At 46.7% G+C, this 18,577-nt stretch overlaps 1 protein-coding gene across 2 annotated transcripts in view; it reads right to left on the reverse strand.

Moving 5' to 3' along the window:
- The window catches only part of TFCP2 (transcription factor CP2), a 356,031-nt gene that overhangs the window by 118,032 nt on the left and 219,422 nt on the right, over positions 1–18,577 (reverse strand). The window lies entirely within an intron of this gene.

Raw genomic sequence — 18,577 nt, forward strand, 5'->3', positions numbered from 1 at the left:
GCTGAGCTCTGAAATTATCTGATTTAGCAATGCGAATGTGTTTGGTATAAGAGCTTCTCTTCTTCCTTAACTGTTTGAGACTAGAAGTGGAGGGGGCATTTCTCCAATGTCTCTCAGAGAGCCTTAAATTGCGTCTTTTATCATTAAGGGCACCAGTGAACCAAGTTTTGGATTGTTTGCAAGGAATCCTTTTGAGTTGCTTCAGGGTGCAGAGTCTAGAATGTTTGTCATGGCATTGACGTAGTGATCCGTCAACTCTTCTTCCAAATTATTCATCTTAGTAGGAGGTTCTAGAAGATTCTTGCTCAAGTTGGTGAGGTTAGGGACGTTGATATCTCATGTTACAAGACAGTTGCTTGCTTTTGAGCGGTTGACCTTGTCTGAGCAATACCTTTTCCTGGATGTGAAAGTAGATTTGGTGATGAGCCGACCAATCGCATGGTACTATGTCTTCCAGTTGAATGATGTGATCTCTAGCTATGATATGATTGAGGATAGCACTATTGGAGTGAGTGGGTCTGTTGCAAACCTGTATATAGTTAAGGTCGGAAGGTGATCCTGTCCTCCCAATTGCCTGTGAGTTGGTTCCACTGATCCTCAAGACATTCCTGAAGAGGACACATGTGGAGATGGGCATTCAGCGTTAGGAAGATACATGAAGCCCTCGAACCAAGCAGATGTAAATGTAAATTGATACTTGTATAGCGCACTACTCACCCGCAAGGGTCTCAAGGCGCTTCTAAGAATACCGCTGTGGAACCCATCCTGGCTTTCCCTGTGAGGTGTCCACTCCTGGGCACCCCCAAGGTAGAGGCCAGGCATCCTTAGCGTTGTGGGGGCTGTTGTGGACATTAAGCAAGCTATTGCCCAGAGTTGCAGAGTGGGACTCCATGATTGGAATAGGCACCGAGGCGAGAATTATCAGGTCCGTGGAATTTTTGAGCCCAAGACCCGCCGAGGCGGGGAATTGAACCCTGGTCCCGGGCTAGACCTCTGCATCAGGGTCTGCCGCTCTAACCATTGAGCCACACTTCTCCACAGATGGCAAGCTATCATGAGAAAGTGACACTTCGGACAGACTGATAACAGTTTTTCCTCCAAAGGCCACACTCTTGCCTGACTGGTGTTCATGGAGGCCCCTAAACAATGCAGTGTTTGAACAGGAGTAGACGTTGACTTGCTGAGATTGATATGTAACCTTGATCTTTGAAGGACACAACTGGTTCACTGGTAATGGAGAGAGGCTTCCTGAGGAGTTAACGCCTTGATGAGCCAGCTACCACTGCCATGCACTTCGAGTAAGTTCTGGGGGCTGACTTGATGTACCATATTGTGGTAGTATTGTCTGTTAAGACCTGAACTGACTGACGCAAAGGGGAGGGAGGAAGGCCTTGAGAGCCAAACGTATCGCTCGCAATTCTAAATGACTGATGTGCAACAATCTTTCCTCTGGAGACCAAAGACCTTCGACCCCCAGATCCCCCAGATGAGCTTCCCACCTTAGAGTAGAGGCATCCGTTATCACTGTGGAACCGGAGGAGGAGGGTGAGGGTGTCCATGAAACAACAAGCGGTCAGAGTGGCAGCCACTTGTTTTACCATACTCAAGTGGCTCAAGAAAATCAGGTGGATGCTCCCCCAGAATACATTAAAAACCGTAGTCCAAGCTCTAATTACATCTAGACTGGACTACGGCAACATCTTATATCTGGGGGCATGTAAAGAGGTTACTAAGAAACTGCAAACAGTGCAAAACGAAGCAGTGAGGCTTATATGCATGCTACCAAAAAAATCCCCAACTTCATCGGGTCTTCGGAGCCTCCATTGGCTCCGTATCGAACAACGAGCACAATTTAAAGCTCTATGTTTCATGCATAGAATCAAGGCTGGCAAGGCCCCTACCTATCTGCGCTCTCTTGTTCATCAATATGCTCCTCCAAGAATACTACGTTCCTCGACCCAACACAAGTTCCAGATACCTAGGATCAATCGAGTCAGACAGGGTGGTCGCTCTTTTTCCTACCTGGCCCCCTCCTTATGGAACTCCCTCCCAATTCAGCTTCGCACGAACGACTGTTACGTTCAATTTCGTAAAAACTTGAAAACATGGTTGTTCAACCAATAACTTTGTTCTTAATAGCCCACTAATCCCCTCTTTGTCATCTCGCTCATTTTCGTCCCCAGCGCCGGGAAACCTTAGGGTAGCTGTGCGCTCTACAAAAATAAATATAATAATAATAATAAAAGGCTTCCCTTGAGACAGGTCAGGTTGCCAGACACATCGCACCATTGCAGATCCGCTCCACTCTCTCTAAAGATCCCAACTAACTCTGGGGAAATTACGGCCCAATAAGCATGCAGTGCTACCAGACAGCAATGCAAGGCTGGGGCAGAAAGCGTTTTCTTGTCCCAGCTGTCCAACATCTTGGATTCCGTGTCCGGGGAAGCAGCAGGAACAGTCATGGGAAGTAGAGGCTTGGACTACTAAGGTCTCTGGGGTGCGGTGTGTAGTGAGGAAGTTTGAACAGCAAATGTGACAAGATAAGAACAAAATGTAAAGACCTGTTTACAGGAAGCGAGCACTTGTGGCAGAATGCAAGGAGCGATGGTGAACCGAAGATGTTCCACGGGAGGGACAAAGACATGCTGGACAGCCTAAAACAAATAAAGCCATCACACAGAAAATGAGCAAATGTGAGTTACAAACCACCATGTTAATAGTAAGCAACAGGCGGAATGCTTTCACAGGGACGCTTTCAGAATGTCCCAAGATGTGTTTGCAAACCAGACCTCTATGCGGTCTGGTAGGCTTAGACCTAAGAATGAATACTAAACAATGCAACATGTAAAGTTTTGGACTGAGAAAACAAAAACACTTTTTCAAAATTACCTGCCACCTTTCTGGTAAACTGGAGCGATTTGGAGAGCATTAACAGCTCACGAAGTTATGCATCTCCTTTCAAATAACTGTACATTAAAAATACAATTATTGAGACCTGAATATGAATCTGCTTTCTGAATGAAACCCATTGCAAGCATGAAAGAGAGTGTGTTATATATGGAAGTAATGAACAGTCATCAATATGAATTATTTCACAACTATCATGCTCAGTAATAAAGGAATACCATTAAGTTAATAAAGCATCTGGAATCCTGTGGATGACTCAATGTTGGTCTATTTCAATTAGATGAATTTGATCATCTCCTGTAGTCAGTCTTTTTTCCTGGGGTGCAGTTTTTCAACCAGCATACCACTAGCATTTGTAAAGGAATAAGGCAACTCCTATAAAATGCCTGAGCATTTTGGAATGTTTTGCCAATCCTGTCATCACAGAGCTTCCATGGCTACTTGAAACACTTGGCCTCAATCAGATTGGACGGTGTTCTAGTACTTCTGACAAGCCAAGTGCACATAGTATGCTTACAGACAAAATGCAAGGGTAGATTTGTTCAGCTTGTGCGGGGAGTGATATACTTATGCAAAATTTTAGGCTGAAGCAATCACAACTATAGGAGATCAGATTTATCAGTACATGTTAATATTATAAGTCTTTATCTGGAATTTTAGACTTTGGCATATTGCCCCAGTTAGTCTTGATAACAACTTCTACTTCTGAGTCGGCCCAGGAGCAATTTAAGATACGCTGGATTAATCTTGTATAATTTTGCATTATTCTTGTCATGTGAAATCCACAAAATGTCCTTATTACTCCATCTTGCACAAGTACAAGCTGTTAGCAGTAAAAATGTATGCGAACAAAAGAATGCAAACGGTTGCTGTTCACAGTGCTTCTGCTTTTTGGACAATTTATTTGCATGCAATCCATTCTTACTTTTGAAGTGGATGCATTTTGCACACCAATACATTGCCAAATGCCAGTTTTGAATTTTACGTAATTATGTTTATGTTCACCATTTTATCCAGAATTTCACAAAATTAGGCAGAAGCAAATTACACAAATTTCGCACACCACTACTACTGAGCAAGTTTAAACTGCACCTTTACAGATATTCATGACTTACATGCCTAAACCATGTATACACAGGGCTGCATCAAGTAATGTAAAAGTCTTAAGCAGAGTCCGGAAATTCTCCAGTAGACCGAACAATGCATGTCTAAAGTTGTATTAGGTAAATTCATAATTTTCCCTATTTTACCTTCTCTAATTTTTCAAATTTATTATCGTAAATGTAATCTCCCTATATTTGAATATTCTCCTATTTATTTATTGCTTTGGACCATTTCTTCTGTCACTAGTATCCCTAGAATATCTATATGTCGAAGTAAGGTTGGGTATGTTAGGATTAGCCAACACTCCACTTTCAGTCTCTTCCAAAAACAATCTACTGTCTCCAAAATATTAATCACTTTGAGTCTTCCCATCATATTAAGCAGAAAAATGTGACTTGAAAGAATGAGTTACTTTCTGTAATGTAATTTCTGATGCATTTAATGACATCAATAGATTTCTTATTTGAATCTCTTACACACCCCGGACCACATCCAGGATTTTCTCTTAGCCATCATTCATCCCTGGTGTCATATGAAACTGATCAGAGATGCTAAATATATCCCGTGATTCCAGGGGAAATTACATGTTGCACATCATATCATACACTACATGCACCAGTGATATCAATTCAGTCTATTTTCAAGACTCTCAAAGTTAAAGACAAAGACAGAGCAACAATTCTACAAAAAACATGTGCATCTGCAAATGGGGAAGTTGAGAGGGCTAAAGCAAATCAGCGGCACTCATTCATCTGAAAGGGTTTTCAGGTAATTGTTACTAAAATGGATATACGTTTCTACAAATTCCTTACTTGAACACTCCCAAATAAACCCAAAATAAGGCAGTTTGAGGATATATCCCTCTTTACATAAGACAAGACTGCAGCACCTCACTATTGAATTGAGACTCATCACAGCTCCCCATCTCTCTAGTGCCCACAGCCCTCTGCTTGAATACTGTTTGAGGACACACCCACCTTGCACTCCTCTCTTACCTGTGGATGAAGTTTCTCTGCAAGGTGCTTGGTAGTGGATGCAGGACAAGGTACTGTTGCCGGTTGCCTGGAGGCTCCCTTGAAAAGGGTAAACTGGTGCTTAATATCTTTATAAAGGTTCAGCCTGGTAAAGACTGGAACCTTCCATGGAACCCCATTCTAAGATGGCATATATTACTAGGTTTTCCAATTAAATCATGGTAGTTATTTTTCCTTTTTCTTGCGGAAGAGTATTTCACTCATGAAGATTTTGTACACAATGTGTTTAAAAGCAACGAAGAATGTTTGGGCTCATCGTCCCCTTTTAATTTGGATCCCTTGCTCACTTTGCCACTGGATTCAAGCTAGCCTGGCTGATGAGGGGTGTTACCCAGAAACCGGTCCCAGGATGCTTGTTTCCGGTCCTGGGAAGACCTGGCTTGGCAGTTTGGGTTGTACTGTTCCCATGAGGAACAGGGTCCACACTGATTAACATATAGCTGGGTCTGAACTGGGGTGGCGAACGGAGCTAAAAGACGATGTTCGATTCAAACCAGATCTGGGACTGGGGGTGAGCATCTGAAAAGTTTCAGCGCTCCGTCCATTATCTCCTCGTGTTAACAATTAACTGGTATCACAGTACTGGACATATAATGAAGCATGAAATCCCATATCAGAGTTGGATCGTCTGGACTCAGATGAATAATCCCTCATGCAATATCACTGACAAAGTGAGCGGTCATTGGTGGCAGAAAAATTGGATTCTGGAACTCCCATTTTCTGAAATATACAAACAACCTATGAATGAAGATGCCACTTGCAGCAGGAAACTGCTTAGAAAGCCTGTTCTCTTATTTGCCTACTCCTTGAGATGAGCTGCTCACAGACCAGTTTCTCCATCAATGAACATTTCACAGAGCTCTAAATCCTCCATACTCGGAGGAAGAGAGCCCAACTGACCAGCTTGCTCAGAAACAGCCTCATCAGGCAGATTCAACAGCGGCATTAGCAGCGGTGGCTCCTCCACAATGGCGGAGGAGCATCGCCACCCTGCCCAAAGCCAGAAAACGAAAAATAAAATGATAAAACACCACCAACTCATGTAGTGTCTTTTACAATTATACACTATCCAGTTAGTCAATTTTGGGCATCTGGACTACAGCTATAATCAGTCCATAAAGCCATATATTGTGAATGAGGCATTTTCTCAGCCCTTTAGTTCTGCCACATACGTGTGCCATTCCCTCTGTTATATTCAATCCTTCGTCTATGCATCATTTAATCCACTTCACTTCCATCTTTCGGAGAGTACTCATGAGGTTACCGCCTCTCGCCGGAATGTCAGAAGGGTTGTATTGAGATTTATGTGTGAACAAAATTGAGGTTGTTTGTTGTGATTTTTTAAACCCTTTCTTTTCGTTTCTGTTTTATCGAATACTGTATATTGTTGTTTTATAAAAATCATTTTATGTCTTATGGTTCTGTCTCACATGGGACACTTTGTAATGTGTATATGTTTTTTGACAATATATATTAAATAAAATCATATAGATCTCTATGTATGGCATTATTGTGTATGTGCTATCTCATTGTGGAGCTCTCCTTTACTACGTACAAGGAATATGCTACTTACCAGTATGCATCTGTTCTTGGCATGTAGGGCTGCTGACATTTATATCTATGCATAGATCGCCGCCTAGTGTTGGGTCTGGATGATTGCACATTGTTGTCCTGGAAGATTCTTCGAAGTATCACGAGATAGGTGGCTCCTCCCCTGGACTACAGTGCGCATGGGCATCCTCTCCATGCTCAGATTGTTTTTCGCCATTGTGGCAGAGATGGAGTATGATACAGTAAGTGATGACCATGCTTGAGAATAATTCTGAGTGCTACAGCTGCGACAGGCACCGGGGAGGAGGGTGGGCGATATAAATGTCAGCAGCCCTACATGCCAAGAACAGATGCATACTGGTAAGTAGCATATTCCGTTTGAGGCATGTGGGCTGCTGAATTTATATCTATGCATAGAATAAATAGTAGTACCCTCCCTAGCGGCGGTTGCCCGTGCCAGCTGCAGCAGTCTGAAAAAGAGTTTTGAGAACAGCTTGACCTATAGCAGCTTGCTGTTTTGAGTGTACATCCACGCAGTAGTGTTTAGTGAATGTGTGTATGGTGGTCCATGTGGCTGCTCTACATATATCCTCTAGAGGAATGTTACCAAGGAAAGCCATAGATGCCCCTAACTTGCGTGTGGAATGCGCTCTTGGGGGAACTGTTAATGTGCGTTTTGCCTTTTGATAACAGATCTGTATGCACTTAACAATCCATCTTGCTATACCTGATTTAGAAATTGGGTTGCCCTTGTGCTGTGGAGAGAAGGCAACAAACAGTTGTTTTGTTTTCCTGAAATCTTTAGTCCTGTCTATGTAATACAGGAGAGCCCTTTTAACATCTAGTGTGTGTAGTGCTCTGTCTGCTACTGAATCAGGATTTGGGAAGAATACTGGTAGTTCAATAGTTTGGTTAATGTGGAACTGTGACACTACCTTGGGCATAAATTTAGGGTTGGTACGCAGCACTACCCTATTAGCATGAATTTGAATGAAAGGCTCTTGAATAGTGAGGGCTTGCAGCTCACTAACTCGTCTGAGCGACGTGATCGCCACCAGAAAAGCCACTTTCCATGTGAGAAATTGTATCTCACAAGAGTGAAGAGGCTCAAATGGTGGACCCATGAGCCTGGGGAGGACTATGTTGAGGTTCCAGGCAGGCGAAGGCGGGTGTCTTGGAGGAATGACCCTTTTGAGTCCCTCCATAAAAGCTTTAATGGCCGGCACTCTGAAAAGGGAGAGGTGCTGTCTATTTTGACGATAAGCGGCCATTGCAGCCAAATGTATCCTGATGGAACTATACGCTAGATTGCATCTGTATAGGTGCAGCAAGTAACATATGATGTTTTGCGTGGAAGCATCCAGTGGAGTAATGTCATTATTGGAACAATAGATGACAAAACGCTTCCATTTCGCCGCATAGCATGCCCTGGTGGTAGGTCGTCCAGCCTCCTTGATGATGTCCATACAGTCAGGGGGCAGGTTCAGGTAGCCAAACTCTATGACCTCAGGAGCCATATTGCAAGGCTCAACTGTTGCGGATCTGGGTGCTGAATGTCTCCATGGCTCTGAGTGAGGAGACTGGGTGTGAGTTTTTGTCGCTGATGGGGCACCACTGAAAGTTGTAGGAACGTGGTGTACCAGGCTTGCCTTGCCCACGTTGGAGCAACCAGGATGAGTGTCATGGAGTGCTGCCTCAGTTTGCGCGCCACCAGCGGTATGAGTGGTGCCGGAGGAAAAGCGTACGCAAATCTGTTCGACCAGTTCATCCATATCGCATTGCCCTGAGACTGCGGGTGTGGGAACCTGGCGGCGAAGGTGTGGCATTTTGCGTTTTCTTGTGTGGCGAATAGGTCTATCTCTGGATGACCCCACTGCTGGAAATATGGTCGGAGCACTGAGGGATGCATCTCCCACTCGTGCATCTGATGGCTGTGTCTGCTGAGCAGGTACGCCATCTGGTTGTCCTTGCCTGGGAGGTGTTCCGCCATGAGGAACATGTTCCTCTGAATGGCCCACTTCCACATGCACTGTGCTAGGTGTGACAATTGTGGAGAGTGTGTCCCTCCCTGCTTTTGAATGTAATACATCGCAGTCATGTTGTTCGTCCGGATAAGCACGACTTTGTTGCAGAGATGCAACTTGAATGCCTTCATCGCCATGAAGATTGCCATCCATTCCAGGAGGTTGATGTGCAGCCGTTTCTGCTGTGTGGTCCACAGTCCCTGCACAGTATAATGGAGGACATAAGCTCCCCAGCCCTGGAGAGATGCGTCCGCTGTTAGCACCACCTGTGGTACAGGCTCCTGGAACGGTCGTCCCCTGCAAAGGTTTTGTGTGTTCCACCAATGCAGAGAGTTGTATGCACGACCGGTTACCAACACTAGGTCTTTCAGCTGTCCCTGAGCCTGGTTCCACTGGCGTGCCAAGCATTCCTGAAGCGGACGCATGTCAAGCCTCGCGTGAGGGACTAAAAAGATGCAGGAGGCCATCATGCCTATTAGTTGCATGAACACTTGCGCTGGGAGTGAGTGTTGTGGCCTGAATTTTTGAATCAGCACCTGCATGCTGTTGACTCTCGCCGAGTTCGGTTGCGCTGTGGCAGTGAGTGTTTATTTCTGCGCATAGGTACTGTTGGACAGGGGCGGGTTGAAGATGAGACTTCGGGTAATTAAGTGAAAATCCTAGACTGTGTAGGAGGTGAATTGTGCGGGACATGTGGCTGGCACACTGCTGGGCCGATTTTGCCTGGACAAGCCAGTCGTCGAGATACGGATAGACATGGATGTGTTGTCTCCGAAGATGCGCGGCCACTGTCGCTAAGCATTTTGTAAACACTCTGGGGGCAGTAGTGACCCCGAAAGGCAGGACCTTGAACTGGTAATGCTGGTTGTTGATGGTGAACCTGAGATATTTCCTGTGACTGGGGTGAATGGGAATGTGACAATAGGCATCCTTCAGATCTAGGGTTGCCAGGAAATCTCCCTGACTGAGTAGTGGCAGAACTTGCTGTAAAGTGAGCATGTGAAAGTGTTCTGATAGGATGTATTGGTTTATGGGTCTGAGGTCTAGAATGGGCCTGAGAGACCCGTCTTTTTTCGGGATTAAGAAGTACAGTGAATACACCCCTGTACCCTGTTGTTCTAAAGGCACGAGTTCTATGGTCCCTTTTTGCAGCATGGAGATGACTTCTTGCTGCAATAAGTGCATGTGCTCTGCGGACATAGGACGGTGCCTTGGGGGTATGTTGGGTGGAGTGGAGGTTAATTCCAGACAATAGCCGTGATGTATAAGTTGTCTCACCCACCTGTCCGTGGTAATGCTTTCCCAGACTGGCAGGAACTGCTGAAGTCTTCCCCCGACCGGTGTGGTATGGTCGGGGGGCAGTGACAAGACGTCACTGTATGTTAGTGGCGGAGGATCTGGCATTATTATTTCCACGTCCTCTGCCTTTGGTGCTGTTCCCACGGTATCCACCCCTATTGTTCTTGTTATAGGTGGATTGTGTGCCTCCCTTGGTGTATTGGGCTTGTTGCGACGCTTGACCTCTAGAAGCTCCCCTGTTACCGAAGCGACGAAAGGAACTGCCCCATAACTGTTGAGACTGCAGAGCTCCCATGGATTTTGCAGTTTCAATGTCTTTCTTAATTTTTTTCTAGAGTGGTGTCTACCTCAGGACCACAGGAAGTCAGGGTTAACTGGCTGATTAAGTAGAGTCGTTTGGATTTCCGACTTGAAACCAGAGATGCGGAGCCAGGCATGCCGTCTGAGCATTACGCTAGTGTTTATGGCCCTAGCCGCTGTGTCAGCTGCATCTAACGCACACTTAATGGACGCGTTGGAGATCAACTTCCCTTCTCGTATAAGCATTTCTGCTCCCCCCTTAGAAGCATCTGGCAGGTGTTGCAGTAGCTGCTCTAACGTGTCATAGTGGGCCCTGCCATATCTTGCTAACAGGGCTTGTGTATTAGAGATCCTCCAAATATTAGCTGCTTGAGCCGCTACACGCTTCCCAGAAGCTTCTAAGATCTTGGATTCTTTGTCCGGAGGAGGAGCATCACCAGTCGTTTGAGAGTTTGCTCTTTAACGAGCATTAGCCACCACTAAGGAGTCCAAGGGGAGGTGGCCCTTGATATACGTAGGGTCCACTGGCGCAGGCCGGTACTTCCTTTCAATTCTGGGGTTCACCACCCTCGCTTTAGTGGGCTCTTTAAAAATGTCGCTAGCATGTTTGAGCACACCCTTGAGCATAGGCAGAGTTTCCACAGATCTTTCTGATGTTGAGAACGTATCAAAGAGAAAGTCTTCCTCCACAGGGTCAGCGTGCATGTCGACATCATAGTTAAGGGCTGCCCTTTCAATTAGTGCGTTAAACGCAGCAGTATCTTCAGTAGGCGAAGTTTTGACCGCATATGACCGAGTGTCAGGGGTGGTGTGTGGTTCATCAGGGTCAACAGTGTCAGCCCATGGCTGGGACTCATCCTGATCTGTGTCAATGGGATAGTTAAACTGGTCCTCATTGTCCCCTTCCTCCACATCCTCAGTGACTGGTGTGGGAGAGTAGTTATAGTCTTGCCCATATGGCTGTATGAGTTCAAAAAGGGTAGGAGAGGCTGTAGAGTCCCTCTTTTTCTTTAGTGGTATCCTGTAAGACTCCATAGGAGTTTCATGCCTGATTTTTCATTTATAGACGGTGAGTCGACCTGATTCGGAGTCGATGTTTAATTTCGACTGTTCGTCGTAGGACGGTGGCTGGAACAGAACGTCTTCTGTCCGAGGCTGAGTGGGTGCAGCTACCGATGGTGACTTGGATGAGTCTGTAGCCTTTGGGAGTTGGACAGTTTTAGGCCGTGCCGTCGGGGGCAGGCTGTATTTTATCGGCACCGTAAGCATCGGTGATGGACCGACTGGCTTTGAAGACTTTGTCTTCGATCCGACCGACTCCGACAGGTCCGTGTGCTTGTGGCTCTTTGTCGACTCGAGCCGTTGCTGCGCAGCAGGTACGCTTGTGTGCTTCGACGAGGTCTGTTCCTTTGAGCCGAGTTTGGATTTTGGCTCGAAGGCCTTGACTAACTGCGGCTTCTGAATCTTCGGATCGATGGCTTTTTGTGCCTTGAGTCCCTTGGAAGAGTCGCCATCTTTGGAGCCGGACGTCGACGTGAGCGTGACGTGTTTAACTGTAGACACGAGCTTTGTCGCTCCGATCTTCTGGTTGACGCCCCCTGTCGACCCGAGGGGTCGAGCACACGTTTCGACTTGGTAGGTTCCGAAGTCGTCGAGCCGATGGTTGTTTTCACCACTTTCGGTTTCGATTTAGTGTCTTTATGTTTCTGTTTCGATTGCTCCACTGATTGTGGCCGTTCGACCGATGGCTCATTAGAAATGTTCTTAGTCGGGCCTTGAAGCGGGACTAGAGAACGTGGATGAAGATCTTGGCTAAGGCCTTCCGGCGATGCCTCGACCTGAGCCGTGGAAGAGTCTGTATGGGGCCCCTCTACTGCGGTTGGCCTAGCTCCTCGCTTGAGTCGTCGTCGACGGCTCCGAGAGGTTGTGCGTCGTCTCCTACCTCGACGATGTCTTCATCATGGACGTAGAGTTCTCCCTCGTCCTCATTGTAGTGGGAGTCTTGCTCCGATGCGGGATCCGAGTGCTGAGCAGGATCCTCCTCTTGTACACCCTCCTCGTCGTCACCCCCGAAGATGTTTTCTGGATCGGGTCCCGACTCCCGTGCCGACTGTCGTGCAGCGCACCGAAGACGAAGAGTCTTCTTCGATCTGAATTTTGAACAGGCCATGCAGCTGGCCTCGTCGTGGTCCGGTGAGAGACATTTATTGCACACCGGGTGCACATCGATGTGAGGGTATTTCGAGTTGCAAACGGGGCAGCGCTTGAACGGACTCCGTTCCATCGTCGATCGTCGATGGGGCCTTTGCTGTCGAAAGACAATCGGTCTTCGGCGTCCCGTTCGAAGAACTGGAAACAAGTATAAGGCACCGAACGAAAGACAATACCGACGCCCCGAAGGCCTTTTGGCCTTGAGAAAGAGTATTTATATATATATATATTCCGAACTTGAGTTAAGAAAGTACATCCGAACCCAATGGCGGAAAAAAACTATCTGAGCATGGAGAAGATGCCCATGCGCACTGTAGTCCAGGGGAGGAGCCACCTATCTCGTGATACTTCGAAGACTCTTCCAGGACAACAATGTGCAATCATCCGGACCCAACACTAGGCGGCGATCTATGCATAGATATAAATTCAGCAGCCCACATGCCTTGAACCTACAGTGTCATTTATGCGATTGTGCTCTTGTTAATTTAAGTATACATATATTTTTCCAATAAGAACAGCTGTTGTGTGTAGAATGAGAGGTAGTAGAAGTGGCATCACGCGTTCTTTGACCTTCAATTTCACTCACACGCACATTTTTACAAATACACACATATACTCTCTAATAAACACACACTCACTCACAAGCACTAACACAGCATACATTTAAAAGCTTTTTTTTAGGTGGAGCCTAGCAGCACGCATGCACTGCTCTGCGAGGCATGGTGTATTCAGTACATGGGCTTCAAGGCAACCCATCACTTATCATTGGCTGTTCTGGGTGCCTCTCTAAATTCCTTACATTTGAATGGTAAATCGTACCCATCTGATGTCCTTTTGGTCTGTCGTTCCCTTCCATAGCAAATAGCTCGGTTACAGGGCTCATTTCCCTTCTGTCCGGTTCTGTTAGTTTCAGGCACTATTTTTTCCGATTGTCTGACTCCTCTTCAGGACACGTTGCAAACACATGCAGCTCACCAGTGTTAATACTTTCCCCGCCCACCCACTGTCAGTTTCTCCGTGTGTTCTCCCCTTCGCACCACCCCCTACCCCCATCCTGGTTATTAAATAATGTTTTTTTATTTAGTTTAGTGGTTGGGCTTTTTTAGAAGCATTTGCAGCAGTGTTTTCAAACTAATTTTGGTGAGTATTGGTGCACATTACATGTTGGTTAAGTGGTTTGCGTGTTGCAAAGACCAATAGCTTGGCCATAATGGCGTCCTGGAAATATTCTTCTAAAAGGTGAGCTGCTTTCCACCAGTGCAGGCTTTCCTTCCACCGCTGTGCCCGGCTGAGGCTCATGGACTTATATCGCCCCTTGCATAGAATGACTCCACACCCTCATGCTTTGCTTTAAGGTTATCCCGAAGCCTGGTTTTAAATATTTAAAAGGCTCAGTGTTGTGATAGGACGTGATTCAATAGTGCAAGCGCATGAGTAAAGCATAAGAAGCACTGAATTGTCTGAATTGGTTGCCTTAGGACAAGCTTAGCTTTCCAGTGCTTAATTTGTAAATCAATAAGTGCTGGGGCTCTCGTCGGGAGGCCACTGCAGCTTGCACCACACATTGCTCCTACCAGCTGGCAATGACAGTACAAACACAGCTACTAACCATCACACCCAGCTGTTGTTGTGCCAATACCTAAATTAGCCAAACAACGCCACCATGTGGCAGACTGTCATAAGCCCCGGTGCGGCAAACCACCAGCTCAAATTAAGCACTGGCTTTCACTAATGATCTACACGGGGAAGGGGTCACTGAAGATCGAGCTGAGCAGTCACAAAGTTAGAAATGGGAGTTTACTCAACCGCTTTCGTTCACCCAAACTTTCGTTTTTAGTACAAATTATGTTTCACTCCCTCGGAGCTCAATTACTCCAAGCGAGTGACTGTACACTGTACAGCCCAGTGTACAGACTTGTTACTGTACGTGGGCTGTAAATCTGGTTCTTTATCTGGTCACAAATGTGGCAGCGATAGGAATTCAGATTTGTGCCAGATATCTGTTCTGTTTTCTTTTACTTTTGAAAAACTGCAACTAGCAAGGGGTGCAGCGTTTTAAATTTCACTTTATTGGAATGGGGCTGTTTTTAGGTCTCGCACAGCGAACACAGCGCATGCGTTGCTTCACCTTGGCAAGACTATTGTTGTCGGTTTGGTGCTGGAAGGGAGACAAACCAGGTGCGCGCACGGACAGGCGATTTGCACACGCATGCATCTCCTCTCTGGCAAGAAAAACCAAAGGTGGTGATGGACGGAGCGTTGACAATACAAACACTCACCCGGCTGAAGAAGGCTGTAATGCCAGAAACCGGTCCTGGGAAGCTTGATTCCGGTCCAGGGAAGATATGGCTTGGCAGTTCGGGCTGGACTGTTCCCATGAGGCACAGGGTCAGACTGATTTGCATATGGCCATGTCTGAACTGGGGTGGTGGAGTGAGCTAAAGAACGGAGATGGATTAAACCCAGATCAGTTGACTGGGGGCGAGTGTTTGTATTGTCAACGCTCCGTCCATCACCACCTTTGGTTTTTCTTTGTTCGCCCTAAGTTGACAGGGTATGCTCAGACGTGAGTCCCCTGCTCACTTTGCCACTGGAGTCAAGCAAGCCTGGCTGAAGACAGCTGTAATGCCAGAAACCGGTCCTGGGAAGCTTGATTCCGGTCCAGGGAAGACATGGCTTGGCAGTTCGGGCTGGACTGTTCCCATGAGGCACAGGGTCAGACTGATTTGCATATGGCCATGTCTGAACTGGGGTGGCGGAGTGAGCTAAAGAACGGTGATGGATTAAACCCAGATCAGTTGACTGGGGGTGAGTGTTTGTATTGTCAACGCTCCGTCCATCACCACCTTTGGTTTTTCTTTGTTCGCCCTAAGTTGACAGGGTATGCTCAGACGTGAGTCCCTTGCTCACTTTGCCACTGGAGTCAAGCAAGCCCGGCTGAAGACGGCTCTAATGCCAGAAACCGGTCCTGGGAAGCTTGATTCCGGTCCAGGGAAGACATGGCTTGGCAGTTCGGGCTGGACTGTTCCCATGAGGCACAGGGTCAGACTGATTTGCATATGGCCATGTCTGAACTGGGGTGGCGGAGTGAGCTAAAGAACGGTGATGGATTAAACCCAGATCAGTTGACTGGGGGTGAGTGTTTGTATTGTCAATGCTCCATCCATCACCACCTTTGGTTTTTCTTTAATATGTTTGCCCACTCCTTTTAGAGACCCTCCAGTTTATCACACTGAAAGCTATGGCTCCACATGTGAGTAGTAGACGCTATACCAGTACCAAAGTTCAATACAATTTCACCAGACGACTCTGACTGCGATTAACAACATTCCAACATTCGTAAACGCAGTTGGCACCTCATAGCACCTTGAGGCCAGATACATGGCAAGAAAGTGCCACACCATCTATGAACCATGAGCCCGTCTTTCCCGCCTCTCTCTACAAACTTCTGTGATTGGTGAAGGTGAGAGTTCAGCTACCAGGGGTTACAGTAGACCCCTTTCCCTGCTACTTTTTACTCCCCCCCCCACCCCCCCCCCCCACCCCATACTAAAATATTCACACGTTGTCCTGGCTCCTAAAAGATGTGCTAACAGCAGACAGTGTGCAGCAGGAATTGTCGCGAGCTGCTGTTGACGTCTCCGTCATTAGCACCTGGAAGGCTCCAGGTTCACCCAGTAATACTTTGAGTGCCACAATCAGTGTCCGGGGGTGACTCGTGCTAGTAACGAGCCTCTGCCGCCTCGTTAGCCAGAGCACTTGTGCCAAGGTGTGATCAGGGAGGAGGCAGTGGGCACGGACCCTGGTGCCAGGAAAGTGATGCCAGGAGGGCAGACAAGACATCCATCAGCGCGATCTTTATCAGGGCGTCCTCTGCCAGCAATGTGGGGGCTTCATGGCGCATTGTTGTCAGCTCCACGCCCTCCACACGGATTGTCCAAGGAGCCAGCATGCAACGTTATCAACTTTTGGAACTTTTCATGACAAAGACATCTTTCGCATGCAAGTGGTAAGGACAGAGAAAACTCTCCATTGGGTGATGTTTTCCCTCATCTCTGGTATGTCTGTGCTTAAATTGTAAAAAAATAAAAAATAAAACAAAATTTGTCAGTGCACTCATCGAGAGGCCTATGCAGTTAACCGTTGGCTTGCAGGGGAGCCTGTCAGCGCTCTGCCCCAGCTAGCAGTGGACCTTCCTACGTCTTACACAAATAAAAAAACATAAGGTTGACTCTCTCCCAGTCCCACTGCCCTGTCGGAAAACCGCCGAGCTCAGTCGGTCCCGTTTTGAAATGCGTCCCCGCACCTGGCCTGGCCTTTTATCCTGTGAGGTGGATTGAAGCTCTGGAGGCCTCAGGCCAAGTTTGAAAGCCCAGGGCTGCTGCTGGTACCTCTAGCAGCTCTTTCCACAGCTCACCGAGATTACTAGCAGCAGGGAGAGAGAGTTCGAGTTCAGAAAGGGAAGAGAGAGGCGCGAAGGAGAGAGAGAATGATGGATGGAGAGGCAAGAAAGCGTGGCTGGCTACAGCATGTTTGTCAGCTGCTTTCGGTTTCATAGTGTGGCCCGTGGATTCACTGAAAGGGGCTGCGCCACTCACAGAGCACTGGCTTCGATTCTTAAGTGTCCGGTTACTGTGGAGTGCACAGTGCTGTCTACCAAGAGAGAAAGAAATGCTCCACAGACTAGAGGCCAAAACTCCTCCGAACAATGACTAGAATAGAGTTTTACCATTACGAAAACAGCAGCGTCTTTATTTTTGCAACGCGCTTTAAAGTGAAAGTGCAATGCAAAAACAAATTAACACGCTGCTGCCTCTGCCGGAATCCCCCTATCCTCCTTGTGACCCCGGCGCCTCTCCGCTTGTTGCCTGCTTGCCCGGAGTACACAAAGCAATAATGATGAAACATAACCCCTGACTACACGACTTTACACGCCTCCACTGAAAAAGTTGGTCACGACAGCCGCAAAGCAGGCTATCATGTCCGGAGGGGCAGTCGGAAAAGCGGACAGGGTGTCAACCAAAAACCCACTTTTCCAATGGGAAGCCAGCGTTTACCATAAACACTGACGCTACCCAATGGAAAAGAGGGGCGGTGCTTAGAGTCCCTTTTACAAATCTTGTATTTACAAGATCTCTCGGAGTGGCGGAGAAGGGCTCTGCCCTGCCACGCCCAGCCGAGATCTAAAAAGGACACTTCGATTAAGTTAGTCAAGCCATGCAGAAGAAAGGCACAGGCGCTATTGTTTAAGTTGAAGCGCGGCGTACCGTACTGCTAAAATTAAAACATAAGATTATGCGTGGCTGAAAATATACAAATAAAAAAGTGCAGCACAAGCTTTTTAAAAAGTGTGGCGTGTTGCGCTGCTTTTAAAAAATGTATTATGTTTTGTGTAGTTTCAACATAAAGTTCTGCGACCTGCACATAAGAAAAGAAAGGTGTAGTCGCCATTATTGCAGCTAATGCCTAAAAACATAAGATTAAGTGAGGTGTGCATCACGCTGGATAAAAGAACAAGCGGTATTTATAGTCCTTGCCTACGAGAAGCAAGGCTGGCAGTAACTGCACCTCTTTTACTGCCAGCCTTGCTTCTATAAGTACAGAGTGCGTATTCACACACCATTTGCAAGTTTTCGAAACACAGTGGGAGAGGTGTGGCGCCGCGGCCAGGGCGACTGACGCTGGAATCTGGGGATCAGGGTTCGATCCCCGGCTCCGGCGGCAGGTTAGCCCAGCACCATGTGACTCTGGGCAATAGCTTGCTTAATCTTCCCGACGGCCCCCCAGCGCCTAGAGACCCTAACGGGTGATTGTGCGCTATACAAATGTGGATTATTATTATTATTATTATAAATAAAAGGCGTTGTCATTTATAATGCCAATAGCTCAAACTCTCGCAAATGCGAGACCTACTGCATAATCTTTTAGAATCCACTTATTATTAATGGGTTTATATGTATTTAAAGTAATGTTTACATAATCTCTTTTGCTTTGGTGCATACATTTATTTATTGCTGAGGCGGCTGGTCATTTAGGTCTGTCCATGCGGTCCTCTGAAACTTTGTCTGTTCTTCTTCTGTTATTGTTCTGCTTATGCGTTTATGCATCACCAGTGCATTATGTTCCTGCAATGGTATTTGACTACTG

The sequence above is a fragment of the Lissotriton helveticus genome, chromosome 1_1 (assembly GCF_964261635.1).
Source record: "Lissotriton helveticus chromosome 1_1, aLisHel1.1, whole genome shotgun sequence".
Lineage (NCBI taxonomy): Eukaryota > Metazoa > Chordata > Amphibia > Caudata > Salamandridae > Lissotriton > Lissotriton helveticus.